Raw genomic sequence first — 24,502 nt, 5'->3', positions numbered from 1 at the left:
CAACTGGAGAAAATATTGGAGAAATTTCCTGCTGTTGCTGTCCTGAGTCCCTTAGGAGGTGGCTGTCTCTCAAAGACAGAAATTGGGGCAAAAAATGTAAATAAGGTCATAGCATCTGGAATGTCTTCACAGTGTTCTCTTTTTTCCATCTGTGTTACCTTCCTTTCTCCACTGTAACTAACAGCCAGGTGCTAGTTCCAACTGTGTGAGAGGAAATGGTAGGAACTCATGTGTCCTCTATTTTAAGAACACGGTTGGCCAGACATGGCAAAGCATTTTCCTAAATGTAACTGTAATGGAGTAACTGGATTTTAGCTATTCCTCCACTTCCTTTTGAAGAGCATTTGGGCTACAATTTGTGCTCTAACTACTGATTACTGATTATTTTAAGAGATAGTGATTACATTACACAGCATTTTCTGTATACATGCCCAGGCTTAGAGTGAAAGGACCCTTGAAAATCACTTTTCTTACCATCCTCCCTTGAATTTGCAGCATTCTTCTTTACAACAAGTGACAAACCTATTTATTCATGGTCACACTGATAGAGAGGGAAGATTAGCCACAGCATAACTGTTTTTCTTTGAAACTTATTTCAGTGGTACTGAAATACCACTGTCCTGTTACATGTACCTGTACCTAAGAACACTATAAAATAGGGGACTCACAGGATTCCTAACAAAATTTTTCTAGTATAAATCAAGCCAGAATTGTGGACTTTTACATCATTTTCTTTTAAACAACAAACAAACAAAAAATCACAAAGGCATAAAGGGAAGATGGATAATGAAGTATACAAAAAAGTGAAAAAGAGCATGTACAAACAGTGATGTCATCCACATCCACGACAAAGAAAAGTATGTCTGTAATCCTGAAGAACAAATGCCACACACTTTTGTTTTCAGACCTGGCCTGTTCCTGTATAGGAGTGTGCAGAATTCTAAGAAATAAGCAAAAAAATATAAAAATTAACCACAGTAGACATCAGCACCCAGAAAAAAAAGAGAGAGCAGACAGACTGACCAAGTCTAAAAAGTCACATCAGGACTGGCTCTCTGTCCCGAACACAATAAGATTGAAAGGGAGAAGTGGTCCTAAAGAGAAGATGACCTGGGATGACTCATATTTCATTTTATATGCCTTATGCCTCAGGCATTTCAAAACAACTCAGACACTGCTAGCAGCATGTCTTTAATCCTGCCAGCAATAGTTTTGCCTGCTTATTATTTGCTTTAATAGAAAATGAAGTATGTTACTAATGCTCCTCTCCATGTTTGCTCCTATGAGTTTTTTTCTAATGCCATAAAAGCCTCCTGCAGGTCTGTAGCACAAAGAGATAGAAGTAGCAAAAAGGTGTGGTGTAACCATCTTAAAAGCACTTTCTTTTTATACAGTTTTTTATTTTCCTGTGATATTGCCAACCAAGCATCAAAGAGCAGAGAGAAATACTTATGCTCCTTGAATTCCCAGCATGTTCCTCCCTGCGTCATTACAGACATTGCTGAAGGACATGATAAAGCTGAGCTGACCTGCTTCAATCTCATCCATCAGCACAGGCACAACTGGAAACAAGCCCTTCTGGAGTAATGTCAGCACTTTCATTGACAGCAAATGTAAACTACACAAGGGCAGAAGGCAAAACACCAGAAAATCCTATTTGGTGTACAAGAAAACCCTATTTGGTACCCAAGAAACCCTTCTGTCTCTCTCTTTCGGCCTCCTTTACCACATGCAATGTAGTTGTTAGCAGTGCACATCAGTGCACACTGAAAACTGGACTTGCCCATACACTCATTACAGCAGGAACGTGTAATTGCAAACAGTGTTTGCAGAAAAGTTATCTTATGCACTGGTGGTGGAAATGCGCAAAAGGTTTGAGAGCTGGGTTGGATTCTTAGCTGGCATTAGTGTTTGAGGTCAATAGGAAGGCACCACTGAGCATCAACTGAGTCCAGGATGTAGCAGTACTTCAGATGAGGGATGTCAACAGCAATGCTGTCTTTCCTGCACACATGCAAATATACAGAAGCACTCATGCCTTTAATTTTCACCTGTTTAATACTCTTTCTTAAAAGTCATAACATCCATCCTATACAGCCCTTCACAGCAAGCCAAGTCTCAAGAGAAAAGGGTTTTTAGCAGAGGTTTTGACACCCTGTACAGGCTTTTCTGAGGCACAGGAAACCATGCAGAGACCCAGAAGCTGGGATCCCAAAGGCATTGATCTGCAGCCAAGCAGTAAGGATTAAGGCAGGAAGAAAGCAAAACTAAAGGACACATTTGAGGCTTTGGAGGTTCAGGCTTCTCAGGACAGGTTTTGTCCCTGTAACCCATGAACCCTGATGCGGGATCCAACTCATAACATCTCCACTGTCCTTGTCCAGATGAATCTGTGAGGGGGCTAGGTGCGTGAGGGGTAGATATGGTTTTTTCACCATGGTTTTTTCCAGGCTTACTCCCCAGGTTGGCTGGGAAACCCACAGCACCAGAGTCAGCCCTGTATCAAGATCTGGAAGAGGACGCCATCACACCCATTGCATCCTCCTGTGGAATGAGGCAGAAGAAAACTACCCACTGAGAGGCAGATTTCCTTTGGTGTAAAATCTTCATTCTGTTTATCTTAATGGACATCATTTCATTCCAGATGAAATTTCTTCCTTTATGCTCAAACATGATATGGTGTGATCAATAGAAATTAGCTGCATAGATCTTCTTAAATCTCATCACCAGCATGCATAAAAATCGGTTAGGGCAAAGCTAGGTTGTTTTCACCTGATATGAACTGATAACTCAGCAAGTTTTCAGTGTCAGCTTTGAGGCCCTGTAGAGGGCCTTGGCCAGATTTCCAAACACTATCATTTGGAAGCACACAGTGCATTTTTCAGCTGGGTGAGGCTGACAGCAAGGCAAATGTCAGCAGAAATTATGAAGATGTCCAGTTGCAACCGTGGCTGTGCTGCACAGATAGCAAAATACATATAAAACCAGCATGCAAACACATAGAAAGCGTGCGAAAGTGTACACTTCAAAGGCGTATGCTCTGGGTAGGCAACCAGTGTAACCAATAACTGACTTCTGAATTTGTTAAACAAAATGAACCACAAGTGATAAATGGGGAGAAATCCACAATTTTATTTAATCACACTCAACGGTACTCAGAGTCTGTTACCATGACTCCATCTCTTTTAATTCTGACAGCCATGTTTTATTTATTATAGGCACTGACTGCAGATTTGAATGGAGGACTATTTCTGACTTTGGGAGATATAATGAGTTGCAACTGTTTCACTAAAATCATAGCCACTTGCATGGCAATTCTAATTCCAGGGAGAAGGCAGTACTTAAACCAGTGTGTGCATGCTTGTAAACAGCAAATCCAGTGCAAATTACACAGCAAAGTTTGCAGAGGGGCATAATTTGGTTCACAAGTAAATAAACAAACAACATTTGGTTCTCTCTGTGGCTACTAGAGTTATTATGAAAGTCCAAAACCAACAGTAATGCTTTTTATCATAAAATCATAAGGCAAGAAAAAGGATTTAGATAATAGTAAGGGTCTTAATTGTATGTTTGTAAACTTACAGGCAAGCTTTTCTTTATTTACAGCTTTAGTTTAAATACTATAGCTCATATAAAGCCCATATTCTCTTTTCCCTTGTCTCCTTCCATTCCTCTCCCGGTGACATACCATCAGATAATGCTGTGCTTGCCAGAAGGGCTGAAACACATGGCAAAGTTTTACAAAAGCCATCACTCCACACTGAATTTCAACACTTGGGTCATTTACTAGGATGATAATGTGTCAAAGTACCGTGGCAGTACTCCAGCACTGTCCTCATACAGGCACAAGACTTCCAATAACAGAATTTCCTCCAACTTCTCCTTTAAGAAGGAACCTTAAAAAAGAGATAACAAAAAAGGTAATTTGGGTGAACAAAATAATGTATTGTAAATTTCATCTCATATACTAAAGTAATTTCTTTCTTTTAAAGATGTTTCTACAACTGTTTACCTATGGGAAACCTAACAGATCTTCTTCACCTTCTCCAGGTCACTCTATCAGTTCAAAAGAAGACAAAATTTGTCTGGCTCATGAAAAAAAAAAAAAAAATCAAAAATTCCTTCATCTTGGTATTTTGTATAAACATTACCAGTCTCTGTCCTCTGTTAACCTGCATTTTAGGCTGAAAAAACCTTCAATTTCTTTGGAAACTTCAGTAGAACCAGAAGTTGACCCTCAACTGCTGAGTGCATGTTTGTTTTCCAAGTGTTTGTTGCATAGCATCTGGCTATTGACAATATGTTTCCTCTGTAATACTTTTCAACTACACGGATTTTCATAAATCAAGCACTGAGACATTCGAGAGAGCAGCATGACTTACGATGAAAGAAAGCCTTTCTGAATGTGAGCAGACTATGAAAGGTAGAAAGTTGATGTTAGTTGATGTTAGATCTCAATGTTTAGTTTGATTCAAGCTGTCTTCCACAATTTAGGTGAAAACAGGTAATATTACAGTGCCTGTGTTGGACACCAACAGCTTAGCAATGATAAAGAAACATTTCATCTATCTGCATGATAAAAAAAATGAAGGTGAAAAGATAATTACATGGGGAAAAATAAGAGAGGAAAAGTCAGAAGTGGGAATAGAGGATTCATCTTCACAGTCAGATTAAATAATATCAGACCATGGTGGGAACTCTTTTATCCCATCAGGCATCAAAAGTGTCTTTTTCCATTACGGTAGCGGATGGTAGATCTTATCAAAGATTTGGAGAGGACACAGGAGTCCCATATGTTTCTAGAAGGCTCGCATGTGTATTCTCAAATAATATAAGATAGTCTCCAAGATCATCATCGCAAGTCCTATCAAAGAAAATTACTATTCATCACCTTAAGAGCAATGGTTACCCAGGTAAAGGTTGATGGCTGGTATCCAGAATAATATAGTGTTTTGCGTAGCTGCAAAATGCTCTTTCAGAGCTTCATCTCCTAGAATGACTGGAAGGTACCTTCATTTTCCTGCAGGTAAATGTCTGGAAACATATGGTTGGTGGGCATGAAAGCAAGATTCAGGTGCAAATTTCATAGTCAAAGGAAAATGGTACTTTGAGTTTGCAACTCAGTAAAGCACTTTGAAATTTTGGGCCATTTGGAAGGAATGCAGCTTGGCCAGCTAGATTCTTTTGTAAGGCTAATTGACTTTTTTTCCATTCAGACTCTGTCTTTCTTACAGTGGAGGGCAGGGAGAATAAAATTCTCCTGGATTTCTAACCTATAACAATGGCCTACATCCATGGTTTACTTCTATATCTACATAGAAGACAGCATTTTCTGGGAGTAACTGATAAACAAGACAGCTAAATATGATGTGTACTTGTGGTATTTTATGCTTCCCGTGGCTGATGACAACCTGGAAACTGAGAAAGCCAGTCAACCTAGTCAAACAAGCAAAATTTTAGACAAAAGTAATAGAAATACTTTGCTCCACAACACTGAAATGCAAATGTCACAAGTCTGAGCTTTTTCACAGCATCCTAGATATTGCCTACTGCCATTTTTAACTGTGTGTGAAACTCCAAAACAGTCTGAGCCCACATCACTTTATGGTAATACTCAGTCCCATCCATCTCTAACTCTGAAACCTACCAATAGCTCACTGCTGCTCCTGGCTACTTGGTGCAAGGGAAGAACCAACTTCTCTCTGATTACTCCTGGTCTCGGATCCAGGCTCTGGGTGCAGCCTGGGAGGGGCAAATGGGCTGTGACGGACAGATCTAGATCCAAGTTCCCATCTCATTTTCACAATTTTTTGTAACTACCAACACACAGAGACACACATACACCCCCAAAAAACCACAAGCATAAATACAGTGGCACAACTGCAAAGAGCATGTCCTAATTATCATCAGTCAGTATGGTAACACATGTTTTTGTTATTAGTATACTCAAAGCTATGACCTAACCACTGGGAAATTTGGGGTCTCCCTTCCTACAGGAAAGAAAACCACCTGAGCCAAGGAGGTCTGAATAGCTAATCTCAGGACAATGCTTTAAGCAAAACAATTCAGTTCTTCAAAATCATGATTTTTTCCCCCACCTCATGGCAACCTCTGACCTCATGTCTGGAGGTGACGGATGAGGTGAGACAGAGCCATGAGAGAAGACCTGAGGATAGTTGCTGTCATGCTAAAGCTAGCAGTCATTAACAGGCAAGTTTTACTCACAGGGAAATAAGAATTATTTCAAATCAAGAAAAATAAACACCAGAAGAATCAGTTATGCAGAGTGGCTCACATAAAATATGAATGTGATCAAGGTTTGCAAGTCTGAAGGGAATCCAACCTTGTGAGCTTACTGCAGAAGAATGCAGGCCCCAGCCCCGAGGTCTTATAAAAGCGCTGAAAGGAAAGAGTAAAGTCCTTTCCAAACATAGAGAGAACATTGCATTAAGGATTGCAGCCCACAACTTTTCAGGCAGTCCTCCAGTACCAACATGCTCACTGATTGTTGCTATCTGCAGTGCTCTTTATTTGTCCACTATAGGCAGAAGACTGGAGAAGTGAAAAGTGTTCCCCAGCAAGTACTAAAGTGAGACTTCAGTATACGGAAAAGAAATCTCTCCTGGTGTTTGTTTTGGCAGGAATAGTTTCAGCAGACACTATTACAGTCCTGCCTGCTTGCAAAGCAAAGCTACAGCTCACATATTATTAAAAACTCCAGGATTGATTGCTTTCCACCCAGCAGTGTTATTGGAGCTAACAGAACGCAAGCAAACCTGTTTGGTCAGCAAAGACTTTTTTCATTAAAAGATACAATAACATTTTCTTAGAATAGAGCAAGTTGGTTGGCTAAAAGCAAGGGGGAGAACAGGGTCTCCCTAAATGACAGTGCTGGGCATCAAAGTTGAAGCCCCATATCTATCCTTTCCAGCATTGGAATTTCCAGCAGCTGCGCTACCTCATTGCCAGACCTTGCACAAGTGAGTAGGGAGCCTGGGAGAGGTAGATGATCCCAGTATACCATGCACTTCATGGTAAGGCTGCTCCAAAATGTTGCTGAACCACGGCCAGTTAATTCCCTGCACATCCAGGGGAGCTACCTTATACACTCTAACACAGTTTTGTGCCTATTAGAATGAAGTGGCAACAGAGGCCCATGTTTCTGCAGCTTCCTAGTGGCTGGAATCTCTGGTTATCCATCCTACTTCCAGTCCTAAGTAGCAGGTCGTGGATGCTGATGTAGGCTATTCCAATGCAGGCCTTCCTAGTTCTTGGCAAATCTCTCTGGGATCTCACCCTGGACCTCTAAGCTTCCCCATGCTCTGATGGAGATGGGGCAGAGAAGTTTCTAGGACTGGAGGAAAGTGTCCTTTCAGTTTTGCACAAGCCACCTGCCCCATGTCTCCTCTCAGACGCAAGTAGCTGTCTTAGGAGACAGTTTTCCCTCCAAGTCCTCCAGCATGCAGCGTCCTCTGCTCACAGACTAAGCTGCTGAGCTTAGGATCCAGAAATAGCCATTCCACGTAAAGCATACAGCTCACTTACCAGCTCTTGTATATACGCTGCTACATTGCCTTTATTTCACATCAGTTAAAATATGCCTCACTGGCCGATTATCCTGGAGTATCATACAGGGTGTAGTGTTAGTGAAACAGTGACATAAAAGAATAATATTCATCACATGTGAATGAAAAAATCACAGTCTTTCTTGGTCAAACTTATCACAATGTTTATTTACCAATGTCAAATATTGAAGTGCTGCCTTTCTCCTGAAACATGTTCTTCACTCCATGGCCTTGAAGCCAGAGCGTGTTGTGTTATTTTACTTTTCGATAGTCTGTAGAGCTGAAGTGAGAGCAAATAATTGGTTTCCATTAGTTAGTATATCCTCAGAGAGATCAGTCTTTCTCTTATGAATGCAAAGGTCAAAATCAGAACCAGTGACCCAGAGTTTTTTTACACTTTAGGCCTATACCTGTTAAGAACTCAAAACATCCATCTCTCACTTGTGCAAATAAAAGCCACTTCTGGAAAATGTATTTACCCATGTCTGTTCCAAACAGTTTTCTATGCAGGGATCAGATTCAGCATTTTTTCAGACTGCATTACTGGACCATTACTTGCTTCCGAGATTTCTCCCTTTCTAGTGCACCAATAGCTGCCTCACTTTAGGAAATATTTTGCAGGTGTCACTGAAAGCCAAGATCCTCTTTGCACAGAAAGTCTGGGAGTAGCTGCATAAATCTGATAAAAACATCTCTGCACTCAAGTGTATGCTGTGATTTACTGTCATTTTCTTGCCTATGAGAACTTCAAAAGACAAAGTAAGAAAAGGCTGACCGATATTAATCACTGAACAGAACCAAATCTTTTAAAAATCATACCACTACAAAACCATGAACTTTTCTGGTGAACTAGTGGAAAAGTTGCTGAAGAGTTATTTGCATTGATGGTTTAAACTCAGTACACCTCCCAGTCCTCTATTAATAAAAAAACCAAAACCCCAAGAAAACCAAACAGAACCCAGCAAGTCAAGTGATCTCGAGTCCCTGAAGTCGAGGAACAGGGATGCAAAGACTTTTAGGCATGCTAGAAACAATTATACAAGCACTACTTCAGCCCAGTATTTCTTTTTTTCCAGTACAATTACAGAGTTACCAAATGAATACAGCAACAAAAATATTTACATATATTAGGATTCACAGAAGTACAAATTTCCTGTACTACCTACCCACATTAAAAGTAAAACCAGACAATTTCTTTGCAGGTGGCAAATGAACTGGTTTATGCTTGTACAAACCTGCTAAAATACATGTTGTAAATATTTATTTAAAAATATCAATAATTTTTATTTTTCATTGGCCCTTCCTACTCCCATCTGTTTATGCAAAGGCATTCCCTCTAAGAGAAGAAAATTTTTTTCTTTCCCACCAGTGTTCCTCTTGTAATACTTTATAATAAAAGACATGTCACCCATATGACCTCACTTCAAGCTACATAGAAGCATTTGGAAAGCTTTATGTCCTTAACTCTCCTGAGGTGCCTGGTTTGGCAAAGAGGGGCCCACGTGAGAAAAAGAATTCTTTTTACAAATTTAAAATTAAAATGGTTTTGTACTTTAGAGAGCTAAAGAAAGCAGAGCTGTTCATTTCCATATTTCTCACTTTAAAAAAAGCCTTAAATGGATCACGTATTTTACAAAGAAGTTGGTCTGATCATAAAGTGGCTGAACCTGTAATAATATTTAATAATACAACTAAAATAGCCAGGTTGGAAGAATATAGAGCTTTCTCCGACTGAAAATTAAACAGGGACACATCCAAGAATTTTTATTTTCCACTTCTGCATATGCCAAAACAAATAGTGATAGGACACTACTAATCCTTCTTGTTGAGCTGTCCCTGACTCTTGGAAGTGCCCCTATTCCAGTTCTCAACGAAAAAGACACAATTAACCTGTGCTTAATAACAACACCTTCCAGTATATGGCTCCCAGGATAGCCTATGCTGTTGTACAGTGGCACAGGGAATGAAACTACCAGAGGCACTTTCTGGGTAAATCACCGCACATCCTGACCCCAGCATGGGCTCTCCTTACACAGAGGCCCTCCAAGATTAGCACATCAGAAAGACGACCAGGGCTAATCATGTCTACATCTCCTAGAGGGTCTCTTGAAGCTTTGTTTCCTGACAGGGTTTCCCAGTATTTGGATTTCTCCTTGATACTACCTCAGCCCTGCAAAGTGCCACTCATCTACACTGCCTACCTATGTGAAGATCTAAATGAAATCACAATTCACAGGGAGGATGGCCACTGCTGTCACAGTGTAGATTTTTTGAGCCTTGTGCCATGATGGCACTACATATGCCCCCATAAGGACAACTTTAGGCAAGTAGAAACCTGTACCAATTACAATAGGACTGAAAATGAAGAAATTAAATGAGAGGAGTTTATTATGGAAAGAAAATGTAGAAATTACAGCTGCAGATATCAACAAAGGAAGCTAGGAGGAGGGAAGAAGTATAGAGGTCAAATACCTCCATGTACCAAGCACATTCAAGATAAGGAAGTGAAATAATACCCAAGGCGATAAGAAGAGTATGTAAACATCATAGGAAAATCAAGTCTGCTGACTCTGGACTTCCAGAAAGTATTGGTGTAACCTGCAAATGATGTATGAGAGAAGCAACCATCAGGCATGATACTTCAGGAAACAGAGAGAGCTCAGCAAATGGAATATTCCATCTTCTATGGCAGACCTTCCTGATCTCCCTGCCAACCCAGAAGCTGCTCAGCAAAGCTCCCCTCACAAAGGCTCTCTGGTGGCTTTGCTGGGAAACACAAGGCTGCCGAGCCTCTGCATACATAGAGTTGTCATGTCAGGAGTGGAGTCCCTTGTGGACACCAGCAATAAAGTACTGAGCCTGCAGCAAATTGACTGAATGCTAATCCCCATTCTGGGGCACGTTCTCAGTGCTAGATGCTTTTAAGACCTCCAGTTCATTAAGAAGAAGATTTTTTTTACTCAACTGGATTCTCCTGGTGCTCCAGAAGGCAGCACTTCATTGTCATGAGGACAGTTTTTGTGGGATGAAGAGAACAGGGAAAAGGTCTTGTGATGTACTGCCTGTATCAGGTAAAAAAGGACAGAGCAGGAGGAAGAACCTTCTCTCTGAAGCCTGAGTAGACACTGACAGTCACAGCACAAAGACAGTCATCTTGGGTGCTGTTGATATTGAGTCCACATTAAGATGCTGCCTTAGAGTACAGAAGTTGACACATCTGCATGACCATGGTTTCTCTAAAGTCCTTGGGAGATTTGCTGTGAAGGTCAAGAATTTACTGTGTCATTTCCAAATGCCCAGATTGCCTCTTCACTGTCAGGGAATGATTAATGTAGAATAACCATTACCCTTCCTAGTGTTGTCCAGAGGTTAAAAATGAAGTAAAACACAAGCCAAGTGGAGTCATCAGCCACTGAACAATACAAAAGTTTGCATAAAATTTACTCCTTGGGGTTGTGGTGTCTCAAATAGTTCTGGGTTAAGCCACAGCAAACAGACATCCCTGAATCATCATTTTTCTTAATGGTTTCCCAAGTAGCTTTATTAAACCTCTTCTACAAAATGACATATATTGCACAAGTTTTTCCAAATCTTGATACCCTTATTTCAAAAAACAGAACCTAGCATCTCTGCTGACAGAGCAAATTGAAAGCTGTGAACCTTCCTAAAAAGGAATTTCTGGGCCAATTTCTACTGTCAAAGATTTGTAGTATATTAACCATTGCCCAGCTATGCAAACATTCTCAAAAATAATGTCAAAAGCAAGATGTTCAAAAGTATTTAGTTTTCTCTGAAGTCAGTGGCCAATCTTCTAATCCTACAGTTATCATATATTCACTTCCCTATAATTTATTTAATCTTCTCATTTATGGATGAACAGGTTATATGCAAAGACTCTTCACAAAACACACTGTATGTAATTTTGCAATTAACACCCCTTATCAGTATTAAATGGTCCAAATAGGCCAAATTGGGTCCAAAATCTCTTTCACTAGAAACACAGTACTCCCAAGTCTGCATTTCAAACAGTGGAGCCACTTATACCTTTGCAGAGAAACAACTAAATATTACCCATGATGGATGATCAGTCCAGAAGAAATTCAAAAGCAGAGTTTTTCCTATGAACCATGTGTCATTTGTCTGTCATTCAGTATACTCCCTACTGTAACACACACAAAAACGTAAGAACTTATATTTTCAATTAAAAATATTAATTACACATAACTTTTGTGATAAGATATTAAATAATTCTAGCCTGTCTGGCATGATGAATGATTGAACTTCAAACAAAAAAATTGAATTCATGAATGCAATTATATAGTAAACTGAAGAACATAAATAGCCAGTGAAAGTTGTTCCATTTAAAGAGAAATGAGCATGCTTAAAATGGTTGAGTTTGCAGGGCATGTATTACTCCAAAATAACTTTCAGAGTCATTACACACTATCTGCAAAATGGACAAAAGATGGGCAACAGCTTTAACATTTTGCAAAGTTTCACAAGTAAATTAACCAACAAAAAATGGTTAATTTTAAATTAATGGTTAATGGTTTAATTAAAAATGCAGAGCAGCACACAGAGGGAATGAAGGAGGGAAATATTAAAGCATACCAAATGGAAAGCTGGAATTTGAAGAAAGGCAGAGTAATCCAGAAAGGGAGAAAAAAAACCCAGTTGTCCCAATGCTATCTGAGCCAAAAAAATCCATAAAGGCAGAAATCAGGATACTGAGCTGGAACGAGAAATTTCAGTCAAGACAAAACATCCAAAGCACTGTATGAAGATATGCCTCAAAAAAAGCACCAGCCCCACTATAAGAAAAAAAAAAAAGTAATGAGCTCAGAATGCTGAATAACACAAAACCAAGCCATAGGACCAAATGTAATAACAAAATCTTCCCCACTATAGAAAATGCACAACCTATAAAGTGCCTTACACCAAAAAATGCTATAGATTAGCATTTACTAACTTGATTTCTACACACAGAAAACCAAAATTCCTCCAGCTGATTGGCCTTTTCCTCTGGGGAAGAAATTCATTTCAATTAATACCAATTCATCTTAAAGGGTCTCATAGTTTAATTTGTTTTTTGGAATACAGAAGACATCTCTGTGAAAAAAACTGTTTCTCTTTCATTTGAAATCTCCCCAAATGAAATGGAGATGCAGGTAACATGTAATGCCTGGGAAGATTCCAACAAAAAAGTACAGGAAGAACTTGAAAGTCATCACTCTCAGTAGCAAGAGGTGAAGCCGAGCAGCCTGAAGACTTGAAGATTTCAGGGAAGGAAAGGATGGATGAAAGAACGCAGCCGTCTCTACCATAAAGACTCTCAGTATAACATCATGCCTATGAAGATAGTCACCCTACTATGGGGAACAGGTCTTCGTAAGAAACCTCTCAGCCTTTTACTTATCAATTCATTGGCATGAGCAGCCTTATTACAGACTTTCTCTAGGCTGTAATACCAGAAAAATTTCTGGGAGAAAGCAGAAAAAGAAGGGTAACCCCAGAGCTCAGGGAAGCAAAGGGTTTTATTTTAAACAAACCACATTTAGTAAAGTCAGATTTTCAAAAACAGATGCATAAAGACCATGTCTGAGAACTGAGATGTGTAGCCCAGTTTTTAAAAGAGTTGAGAGTCCTCTAGTAGGCATTAACACAAAAGCAGACATACTGGGTGTTCGGCCATTCAGAAATTTGATCAATGTTGGATATTCAACTAACCCTACAGGCTGGCAAATAGTTGGTATTCTGTTTAATGATACTGGCTGTCCTTTCTTGGTTTTGTATCACAATGCCAGAATAGGTAGGTTGGGTTAACTACACATGCACAAGTACACTGTGGAGCTTGCATCTGAATATGCCGTTTATGCTTGGAAATACTTTGTGAACAGCCAAGCAATAGGACAATGATGCCAGCTCAGGCAAAAACAACTCGTCTTCCTTCGCAGTATTCTGGTTTGTGCATTTGAACAAGGAAAAAAGGGGTATCGTGGACCTATCACGGCAGATAGGTCACTTATGATGATTGCAAATAACAGCAGTGTCAAGGCTGTTATCTCTTCATATATAGGTGGGACAAGAAGCAGAGAAAAGATCCTCCACTTTCAGACACTATGGCCAGATAGTATATCAGGGCAGTTGATCACACTGAACCTGACTGTGGAATTATCACTTTTGGCTAAATTACACACACTCAGTGGCATCCCTAGGCACAGAATGGGAATGAACAGCCCTCTTCTGCAACAGTCAAGTTCATATGAACAGCCTATTAGAAATGATCCCTGGGCCTTTTGATCTGCCAAGTTTTGTCCAGGAACAGCCTGGCTTGAACCCTAGTTGGAGTGGGCCAAATCCACAGCAAGGAAGGCTCTAAGACTCTCAACACAAGCAACCCCCCTCAGTAGCTGATGCTCCAGCTGAATTTCATAGCTTAGCTATAACTACAGTCATTCTAGGCTGCTCTTTGAGTAGGGCAATTTGGTAAGAGCAGGTATACATGGACACAAAAGCTCATATAGGCTGTAAAGGCAGCTTATGGCTCAGGAACAGTAAGCAAGTTCAGTTGGAGTCAGACAGAACGGCAATTCTTGTCCACCTTCATCAGTAATAAGAGAAACCTCCAGACACTTCAGTTGCCTCTCTGTACTCTCTCCCTTTTGGCCTTATCCTTAAAAAATCTTCTTAATACTTTTGAGAAAAAAATGTCTAGTGTTATAGGCAAGTCAAAGACTCTCCTGAAGGAAATCTGTCTTGATCATAATCTGTGGCACAAGATCATGCTGAACATACTATTCACATCAATCAAAGACATCATTAAAACTAGAAATAACAGCATGGTCAACAAAGTGTTCTCATTTGCTGCTGATAAAAACTGTGTGTTACATGGTAGCAAAAAGGCAGAGCATAACAGTGATTAAAAATAAAAAGGATTCAAACTTGTGCAAATGGGCTTTGATGACTGGAAAATCCCAGTTTCATACTGAAAAATGCTCCCTGCACTGAGTCCACAACCTAATATCCAGGGTAAATACTGTCTGAAGTATACGATCTTTTAGGATGCTCCATCTGCCCAAGACTACAGTGCTCTCAGCTCTCTTCCTAATACTAATGACTGTTATGTAGACTGCCCTGAGCACACACTGGCAATGGCACACCGGAGAAACAGAGGTAGTTCTCCACTAATGACACAAAGATGTCTCATTTATTATTTGTTAATCAACTTGTAGGGAAAGATTTGGAATCCCACACAGTTTCCACAGCTCTCTATAGATATTCCTCAGGAGAATGAGTAGTATGATATGTGGTATACTTTTTTCAAAGTCAGGTAAGAGATTTGTTAGAGATAAAGGATAGATGTATCAAGCAGACTTGTAAAGATGATTCATGTGAATGCTTTCAAATGTCAATCCAAGTTGACAAAGAGAGAAATAACTCTCACAAATGCATTTCTTCTGCCTGAACTTTGTAAATAAGATTTTAGCCCTGTTCTGTGAGTACACACACCACCCACAAACATGCTTAATACTGTCACTACAATCACTTCTATTCTATTTCAATATTTATCAGCATTTAAATTGTCATCTAATTCCAAACTACTTTGTTTTTATGATTGATATTGATAAAGCAGGCAGAAAAAATACTACAGGCTCTCCAGCAATCTGCTTGAGTTGGCAGGGCTTCCAGTACAGGAGAAACTCTTATTGAGTCGTTGAGAAGATCTGTGACCCAGCCATTGCTGGAGATTCCAGTTTTTTAATTCCCTTTAATGCTAAGGAAGGCTTTCAGACCTTTAAACACATTCTAAGAGTTGTCAAACATTTGTGCTGGAAGACGCTTGCTCTGGACTACACAACCTCCTCCAGCAACATTAAAAAACTTAGTTTCCTCACACAGAGGGAGCCACTCTGACCCCTTTCAATCTAAGCCTAGGCCTCACAGCCCACACTTTTGTTCTTTACTGTACAACCAGAAATGCAAACCTCTTCTGATATTGGAAGTTAAACCTTAGTAATCAATATGGAGTTAGAGGGAAGCAGGAGACCACTTCCAAAATAAACCAATCTTTATTGGCTCTTTGGATACTAAAAGTCAACTCTGGAGTAAGCTGCCTGACATTTCCAAAATCTGAAGCACGTCCTAGGTGTCCATTCAGTTGAGCCATGGTATTAACTGGTGATTGAGAAAATCAGAATGCAAAGATTACATGAATTTAGACATAATCTCTTTTATCATACCCACCTCAATGAAGGGTCATCAAATTGCAGGGAACAAAAGAAGCTTCAGATTATAATCATTACCATTGAAGCTAAACACCATGAGTCTAACTGCCTGCCTGAGAGGCCAGTTTGCACATGGCCACTACAGTGTGGCAATGCAGGAGTCTAGCCCTATGTATAACAACAACAACAGCAGCAACAACAACAGCAGCAGCAACAACAACAAACTACCAAAAAAATGCTTCTTTTCTATCAAACAGATAAATGTTTTGGATATCAAAACTGATAAGACCTACAGAAACATCTTTAACCATAAGTACATTGTTCTACGACATACTGCAGCCATATCCCGTATCCACAAAAGCCTAAAGATTGCTTCAAAGAGAAGAGATTCAAAAATGATGAGGTGAACAAAGGCAATGGTTGCTTAGCTGAGTACCCCTTGCCCATAAGCTACCCTCTCCTGCATGTTGGAGATGATGGTGGGGCAGCACTGAAAGGTAAAAAGGACCTACCTCCTATGTGTGACATGTATTCCTTATATTAAAAAATCTTGTCTCCTTTGAAAGCCTGGGGGAAGATGACCTCTCATTGATCCACTCAGTTGCCCACTATTAAGTGGCTTTTCTCCAGCTGCAGCTTTTGCCTTGCTCTTTATCTCCTCTCGCAGAGCCTTTCTACTTACAAGAACCCAGTCTCCAGGTTTGGTTGGATTATTGACAAATTATCCACCACACTGGGAGGAGTTGATGAATGAATAGGATCATATCACTCAGATGTATAAGATCCTATGAGTGAAGAAACAGTACTCAAAATCTGTATCTTAAATTGTCCTTAAACTGGCTTGCATTCTTAACTGACTTTAGCATTTACACACACACATACAACAGACAGAATGCACCACGGTAAGGACTGTAGCAGTAAATGACTACATTCATAACTCGATAGGTCTTTGCTCTGCTTGATCTAGTAAAATAATCAGATTTGGATATTTGCCTGTGCAGAACCCAGAGACAAATGCTTTACCGTCATCTCTGTTACCAAGGCACAGCTGTCAGGGATTCAGCTTCTGAATAACATTATCTAGAAGAATGAATCTATACGCCCACTGTTGGCATAAGCACCCCATTTAACCTTTCCAGTGCAGAATGTAGCATTTTATATAGCAATGATTTTAGTGAACAACTGGGCTATGGGTTAGCATAGATATGCATTTACTCATCTTTTAGACTTTTCCCCATTGGGCTAGAAAGTCACAAATGCCTATGTCATTAATGTTTTTGACCCTGACAAAGCCAAGATACTATGGCATTTTTCTTATTTCTATCAATATAAAACATTTCCTTAGAACTGCAAAGGGACATGGCACATTACAGTCCTAGAAAAAAAACTGTTCCCTGCTCTGGGAGAACTAGAAATTGAAGTCATGCACGAAACATTTTGACCAGTATTGGACAACTTCTCAGAGCACTCCAGAAACTCTGTTTATGAGTTCTCTGATTACTTCTTTAAACATCTTCTCAGGCAGCAGCAAGACTTAATTCAAGACTCAGAGACCACGTTCATCTCTACAGCAAAGTCTTCCTATATCTGTGGCTTTCAGTCATCAGAACAAAGTCACACATCCTCTGGTCATGAAATAAAAGTTTCAGGATCATGTGAGTATATGCTATCCAACTACACTGGAGCACCCATCTCAGTCTTATGTATTTTAGAATTTAAGATTCTTCTCCTCAGTTCTACCCTTCTGGTACAAGAAGACTAACCTATAAGATGGAAGACAAACAATTGGGCTACTTCTTTCCTATTTATTTTCAGAATCTAAGTTTTTGCTTTTGACTTAGAGGACGGATTCTTCAGACCATGAAATGCCTGCCAAATTTAACATGAATGGCATTTAGCTGGCAAAGAGTGTATTACTGCCGAATGCCTAACACACTGGGCATATTGTATTTATACCATCTGGGAGAGTAAACAGTGACAGGAAATAACCACAAACAGGTGTTAATGTTAGCCCCTTAAGGGTCATTAATGAAGTACTGCAACTGACAGCATTGAAAGAGCCCACACACAAGTCCTGACAACTGGAGAAAGTGGGATTCCAGGAACTGTAAGAGTGTATTAATTTGTCACACATGAAAAATCTGTTCTTGATTGCACCTCCTCTACATGACCTCCTTTATCCTCTTGCCATACCACATCCTTCAGCTGAGCTCCTGTTGAATACTCCTTCCTTTTTCCCTTTTAGACACCAAGCTCTATCCTTACCCCAGCCAGCGAAGACAAACACAATCCTGAAACACTGATCTTTCTCAGAAGCCTATCATCCTCTGAAGACAACTGCATGCTTTCATGCATTCTTCAGAAAAGAAATACTGTCTCAATTCCCCTTTAGACATTCCCAGAGACATTTCCACCTTCACTAAAATAAAAGGCCTCTGGCTTCTACAAAGTGTGACCCAAATCGCACATCAGTATTTCCTCAGGGCATCTCCAAGGCTAATTCCCCTGTCCCAGAAGAGACCTGAAAAAGGATGTGTGACAGTAACACCACCTGCCTTTACAACAGTATCACACAAATCCAGAGTAGAGAAGGTCCAGACTACCACAGGGGAATGCAATGGGTACTGTGAGACAGTCTTATAGGTGAATTGAGCCTGATAACATAACTAGTCAAATTCTTCTGAAAACTTGAAAGCAGAATATATGGAGTATTGTCCTTCATCTTCACAGAAGCTTACTAGATTTCCAAAGCAAATGTTAATACTTAGGCAAAGTCATCGAAAAAAAAAATTAACATTTTATAATAAACTATGAAGCAAAACAGACTAATCTCCAGCCAGTTCCCTACTCTCTGTCCCATCCTATGCAAAAAGATGAACTTTCCCAAAACGATTCTGTTTTCAGACAAATGTTACCTGGCTAATATGAAGTGTTAATGCTGCCTCAAGGGAACCTGAGAGACAGAAAAGACACACAAGGAAGGAGAGGCCAATGGAGCCTTTCTCTTTAGATGGTGGACACTAAACCATCAGTTTCACATTGCAAAACTTCAGACTCTCTCTAATTCAGGCCACTAGTGTCACAAAGAATACTGGTGGGCATGTGAATTTAGCCATTCACTAATAACAAAGCCTGACTGCTGAATAAATTAAATGTTTCCAAAGATACTCTCATTGATTCTGGCTAGCGTTTAGGAATGGGAAAGAACAATATTTTAAAGGCCAGAATATAGTTTCCTTTCTTTACATCTTTGTTAAAAGACTACATGAAACACAGTCATAGATACACTTACCAATTCAAGAGGTGACCATAAAATTAAGAAATGTAACAACTGCTAACAGAGAATTACTGTCACTGTTTAACTCTGCACAGCTGTGTACAATACTCCCCACCTGCAATCCTGGGGCTTTCCACCAGTATGTGTCAGAGCCCTGCAGGATCAGAGATGCAGCCATGCCAAATTCCATTTTGAAAGAAAAGAAAGTAAAAACAGCTGGAATGTATTTGGGCTTATTCAGGGGAGTCAATGGAGTTGTGTCTGCAAAGACCGTACCCCCAGGAACTGGCCAGTGCCAAATACCTTGTTGTCACTTGAACTGAAACAGATGCACGCTTTTTTGCACCGGTCATTTTCTAAACCTAGGTACTTACAAACATTAGGTCCTTACCTTTCTGTAAAATTGCAGTCCACCTTTCAGTTCTCCATGAATTATAACCAGAGAGGAAAGGAAACAAAATGGAATTTAAAGGATATTGGATAAAGGGAGAAAGGATATTTAAAGGGAGAAACCTGCTCAAATTTCACTGTTCCTTTAGCTCTGATACTTCCTTTACTTCCACTTCAAATAGGATGATAATTATATTGTATCACTACTTCGGTTTTCTTCAGTTAATCTTACAACCTCTTCTTTATCTCTCAAGCTACATTAAACTAAGGAAAAACAAACACCCTGCAGTATAAAACTTCAGATAGAAGCTAAGAATACTAAGGTTGCTGAAACTTGGCCCCTTTGTGCACATGCTATTCTGCTCTTTTAAAGTACATGTGTGCATTCTGTTTTTCCAAACAGCCTCTGCAAAATTCTGGGAAGAGGACAGAGAGTTTGGGAATGTAGGAAAGCTATCCAATAAATAAAGCTGCTCTCTTCAGAAAATAAGGCAAGAGGAAGAATCACAAATCTGTAGTGCTTAACTTTGGAGTGTTACATTTCTTTTAATGTTATTAACTTCGCTCTTTTGCTGCAAAAATAGAATACCAGACCATATAGACTCTAATTCTGGGCTAAAAGAGCACTTGATTACGCACGTGAATTGTTAACCTTAAACTAGATAAACCAGTGGAAGAAAATACGAAACATATTTTGCCTGTGTATTTCAAGGTTGTTTTCTGGCCATGAAGAAAGGTAGAGATTGGAAATCCCACATTCAACTCTCAAGTCCTGGCAGAAACCATTTTCTACCTGGGGAAATGGTCCTTCAACAAGCTCTTTATGCTCCTTTGAACAATAGTGGTGAGAGCTTTCCTGCCCCAGTTTACTACCTGTTCTAGTATCTAATCTGGAAGAGGCCCTCCACATACCCAGTGAGAGCAAGTACTGAACAAGGCTCATCTTGGAAGTAAGCACAGTCTGCCATTTTGTGGGCCTGGTACTGGTATACAGGGCAGCTGAAAAGAAGTGACAGAGGATGCAGCACCCTCATTGCAAGTTGAAATCTCTAGGCTAAATGTAGCCCTGGGCTCTGAAAAAGGTTTTATTGAGTAAATACAAATCAAGGGTTTTTTGAAAGTGCTGATTTATCTGACAAGGTAAAAAGAACTTGATTCTTGTGAACTTGCAGCTGATAAATCAGCAATTCAGGTAAAGGCAGCATAATTCTCCACATTGTGTGCCCTGGCAGCCAGGAGGGCCAACTGCGTCCTGGGAGGCACCACCAGCCAGTCGAGGGAGGGGATTGTCCCGCTCTGCTTGGCACTGGTGCGGCCTCACCTTGAATATTGTGTGCAGTTTTGGGCACTGCAATATAGGAAAGATATTAAGCCATTAGAGAGTGTCCAAAGGAGGGCAATGAAGATGAGAAGCAGCTGAGGTCACTTGGTCTGTTCAGCCTGGAGAAGAGGAGACTGCAGGGAGACCTCACTGCAGTCTACAAGTTCCTTGTGAGGGGAAGAGAAGGGACAGACACTGATCTCTTCTCCGTGGTAACCAGTGACAGTACCCAAGGGAATGGCTGAAGTTGTGTCAGGGGAGGCTTACATTGGATAGTAGAAAAAGGATCCACACCCAGGGGGTGGTTGGGTACTGGGACAGGCTCCCCAGGGAAGTGGTCACAGCACCAAGTGTGACAGAGTTGAAGACGTGTTTGGATGATACCCTCAGGCACATGGTGTGACTTTTTAGGATGGTCCTGTGCAGGGCTAAGGGTTGGACTTGATGATCCTTATGGGTCCCTTCCAACTCAGCATATTCTGTGACTCTGTGAATAACCAAAACAGCAGTAAATTTTAAAGGAGTAAGAGTAATTTTAGTAGGGTGGTACAGAATGGTATAAACAGAATTCATTGGCAATCACCTCAGAAAAGCCAGGAGTTTAAGGGCATCAGAATCAAAATATTCTCTTATTCTCAGAGAGTTACACTGTCATGGCAGAATTTAGGTAAGAGCATGTGGTGGCATATGTAGAGGAATTTGACCCAGTATCAACTGTGTTGTTTCTGCACAGTCAGGAAGTAGAGAATGGAGAACAGCAATGACTATCACACACAACCTTGGCGAGCAAGAGGTGTTACCCTGGCTTCTGCACTTGGCTTCCCTGCATGCAGAACCTCACACTGAAGGAAGCCTTTCCAGACTGCAGAGTCCCCAGCTGTCATCTAAAACCCTCAGGTCACGTCATTTCATACACTGAGCGACAAAAGACATGACAAGGACAGACAGACCTCTCCAGTCCTGCACTGTGTCGAAGAACACTAACTTCACTTATAAACAACAATAATATGACATAAGCGTGGTGGAAAAAAAACAAAAACTGATCTGGATACATGGAATTGCAATTAGAAAAGAACCCTTATTTTTCAGAGAGACTGAGTACATAGAGAAGTAAAGTATTTTGTTTAAATTCTGTCCTTAGTTACAATGCCACCTGGACAAAAATCTAGCTAAATTAAACAGTCTTAAGACATTTCTATATTCTGCTGCAGTACATCCAGAATACACCAACAGCACCACTCTGTGGATTAACAGTGAATGTTCTGTAAACTCACAAGTTGGCTTCCCAAGCCTCAGACCAATCACACTAAAGAAAAATACAAATACATTTTTAAATATATTCTTAAATTAGACTAAATTACTGTATCAGTGGTATAAACCTGGCACCACTAGAATTTAATGAAGTACCTTACCTTTACAGTAGTATAATTGAGAATATAAATTGGCTTGCTTAGTTCATGTATGTGGCACGCCTTCTAGTCGTTCACATAACTTAGTATCAGTGAGAGAGGTTGCATGTGCTGAATTCATAACAGATGCTATACACTGCACCAAAATGAGAACTTGACTCTCTGAATCACATCCTAGATTTACACTTGTAGCTCTCATTAGTGGTAGCTGCAGCACAATCCACGAGATTGTAGATCAAAGTACTATAATTTAAATACTTTAGCTAATCTTCAACTTAATTCCTTGAGTCTGCAAAAATGGCCTAGAAGGAGCTTTGCTTCCTGCTCTGGGAAGAAATCAGGGCTGAGGCCGGGAGAAGAAACTGCAACATGAGCAACTACAAAATTTTCCATGCACACTGACTGTCCCCCACATTGGACACTTCAGCCTGACAGTCAGCTGTCAACTCAATATTGAGTTGAGCTGCAGATGTCAGCCAGTAACCCCTGATGGAGCTCAGTGGGATATAAGAAATATTTCCTACTTTGCCATCTCCAGCTACAGCAGCTTCAAGTGGTGAGTCCACACACCAAGTGGCGGTGCGGCAGATCACTGCAGGACTGCATGCTGGCCTTCTGCAGTCCTTGTGAATCCCACGGAGCCTTTCACACATTAAAAAGGGGGATGGTTACAGGCATTACAAGGCCGTGCTTTTGCACATAAATCTTACCACTTGTGCCATGCAAAACTCAAGTTCGTAGCATCACAGAATATCCTGAGTTGGAAGGGACTCACAAGGATCATCGAGTCCAACTCCTGGCCCTACACAGGACAGTCACAAGAGTCACACCATGTACCCAAAAGCATTGTCCAAATGCTTCTTGTACTCCATCAGGCTTGGTGCTGTGACCACTTCCCTGGGGAGTTACCAGCCATGCTCTGGGTGTAGAACCTTTTTCTACTATCCAGTCTAAATCTCCTCTGACGCAGCTTCATGCTATTCCCTTAGGTCGTGTTGCTGGTCACCAGAGCAGTTCAAGTCCTTTGAGAAACTAGGGCAAAAATAAGGGTTCTTGAGGATCTCAAAATTCCTGTTATCAAGTGCAAGGTATAGTCATATCATTTGAGGAGCAGTTACCTTCTGGGGTCCCAAAATCATAGATAAAAAGGAAGGAAAAGCCGTTGTATCACTAGGTTATATGTGGCATATTAGTTTCTGTCTGTAAATCTGAAGGAAATAAGAAAACAAACAAACAAACAAAACACTCCAAACCATGTTTGAGTCTAGTTTTGGTCTGGACGAGAGTGGCCACCTCTATTTCAGCTTGTCTCTGCTCCTCCAATACAAAAGCATCCAACACATAAGCATCTCTCCTGCTGTTATGTATCTGAAAGCTTGGGCATTATATTAGAGACAATATGCCTTTCTTTGACTGAGTGGATGCATGGAACATGAATAACTCTCATCAAGGTTAGCATTTTTATCAGTCAAGCAGATAATTCTGCCACCTGGTCTGTTGACTATTTCCAAAGTGTAAATACAAGGCTCAACTTACAGGAAAACCTGAAGGCAGCATCTTTTACACTAGAATAGAGCGGACTTCTTTCTGCTCCAAGAAGCACTACAGTGCAAAGGCGGTGCACGGCCCCCACCACTGCCAAGGGAGCAGTTTGAGAGCACACGTCTTTTTTAGAGGCCAGGCCAAACTCGGTCACCTATTCTTAGCCGGTACTTTGTTGAAATTGTTAATAACTATTCTCTCGGCTGCGCCTTTCCCCGACACAAACGAGATTCCCCAGCTGGCTCTGCCACCCGCTGCTCCGGGTGGAGAGGGAGGGAAGGCTGCAACGGCCGCATGCCCCTGCTCTCCCCCCTTCGCGCCCCTCCGCAGGGAGGTAGGTGCTTGGCAGCTACACAGCACGGCCTCAGCTCCCCCCTTCACGTCAACGCAGTCTACATCCCTGTCGGGAGGGCCCGTGGGCGCCCATGCAAGGACAACTCTCACCCTCCTCGCGGCTCGCCCGTCGCCATTCTAAGGCCCTTGAGGTGCTGAGAAAAGCCGCCGCCGCCGCGCCCTCGCCCTCACAGGGAGAGCGGAAGCGTCACCGGCTGTGATGGCCGGCTTTTTGTTCCCGCGTTGTGCCATGGTTGTTAAAATTAAATAGAGTTATTTCTTGCAGTGGAACCTCTCCTGAGTTAGTGGCTGGTCTCAAAGCAGCAGTGAGCTCCTCAAGGCAGGTTGCCTGAGGAGGGCAGCACGCTCTTCCCAAGTGCTGCTGTCATCTTTGCCGTTCCCTTCAGGTTTTGCCGTTTCTTAATAAAACAGTCACCAGG

General features: G+C 40.9%; 1 long non-coding RNA gene across 1 annotated transcript; it reads right to left on the bottom strand.

The window, feature by feature from the left end:
- Nucleotides 1-3,183: 3,183 nt before the first annotated feature.
- LOC113999341 lies at nucleotides 3,184-24,441 on the bottom strand. Its single transcript, XR_003544830.2, has 2 exons — nucleotides 24,174-24,441; nucleotides 3,184-3,896 (listed from the first exon to the last, which is right to left on the bottom strand). It is a non-coding gene; the product is annotated as an uncharacterized LOC113999341 (long non-coding RNA).
- Between the last annotated feature and the right edge of the window lie 61 nt (nucleotides 24,442-24,502).

The sequence above is a fragment of the Pipra filicauda genome, unplaced genomic scaffold, assembly GCF_003945595.2.
Source record: "Pipra filicauda isolate LSUMZ 115617 unplaced genomic scaffold, ASM394559v2 scaffold256_size1097316_pilon, whole genome shotgun sequence".
Taxonomy (NCBI): domain Eukaryota; kingdom Metazoa; phylum Chordata; class Aves; order Passeriformes; family Pipridae; genus Pipra; species Pipra filicauda.
This window is presented reverse-complemented; position numbering and strand designations above follow the sequence as displayed.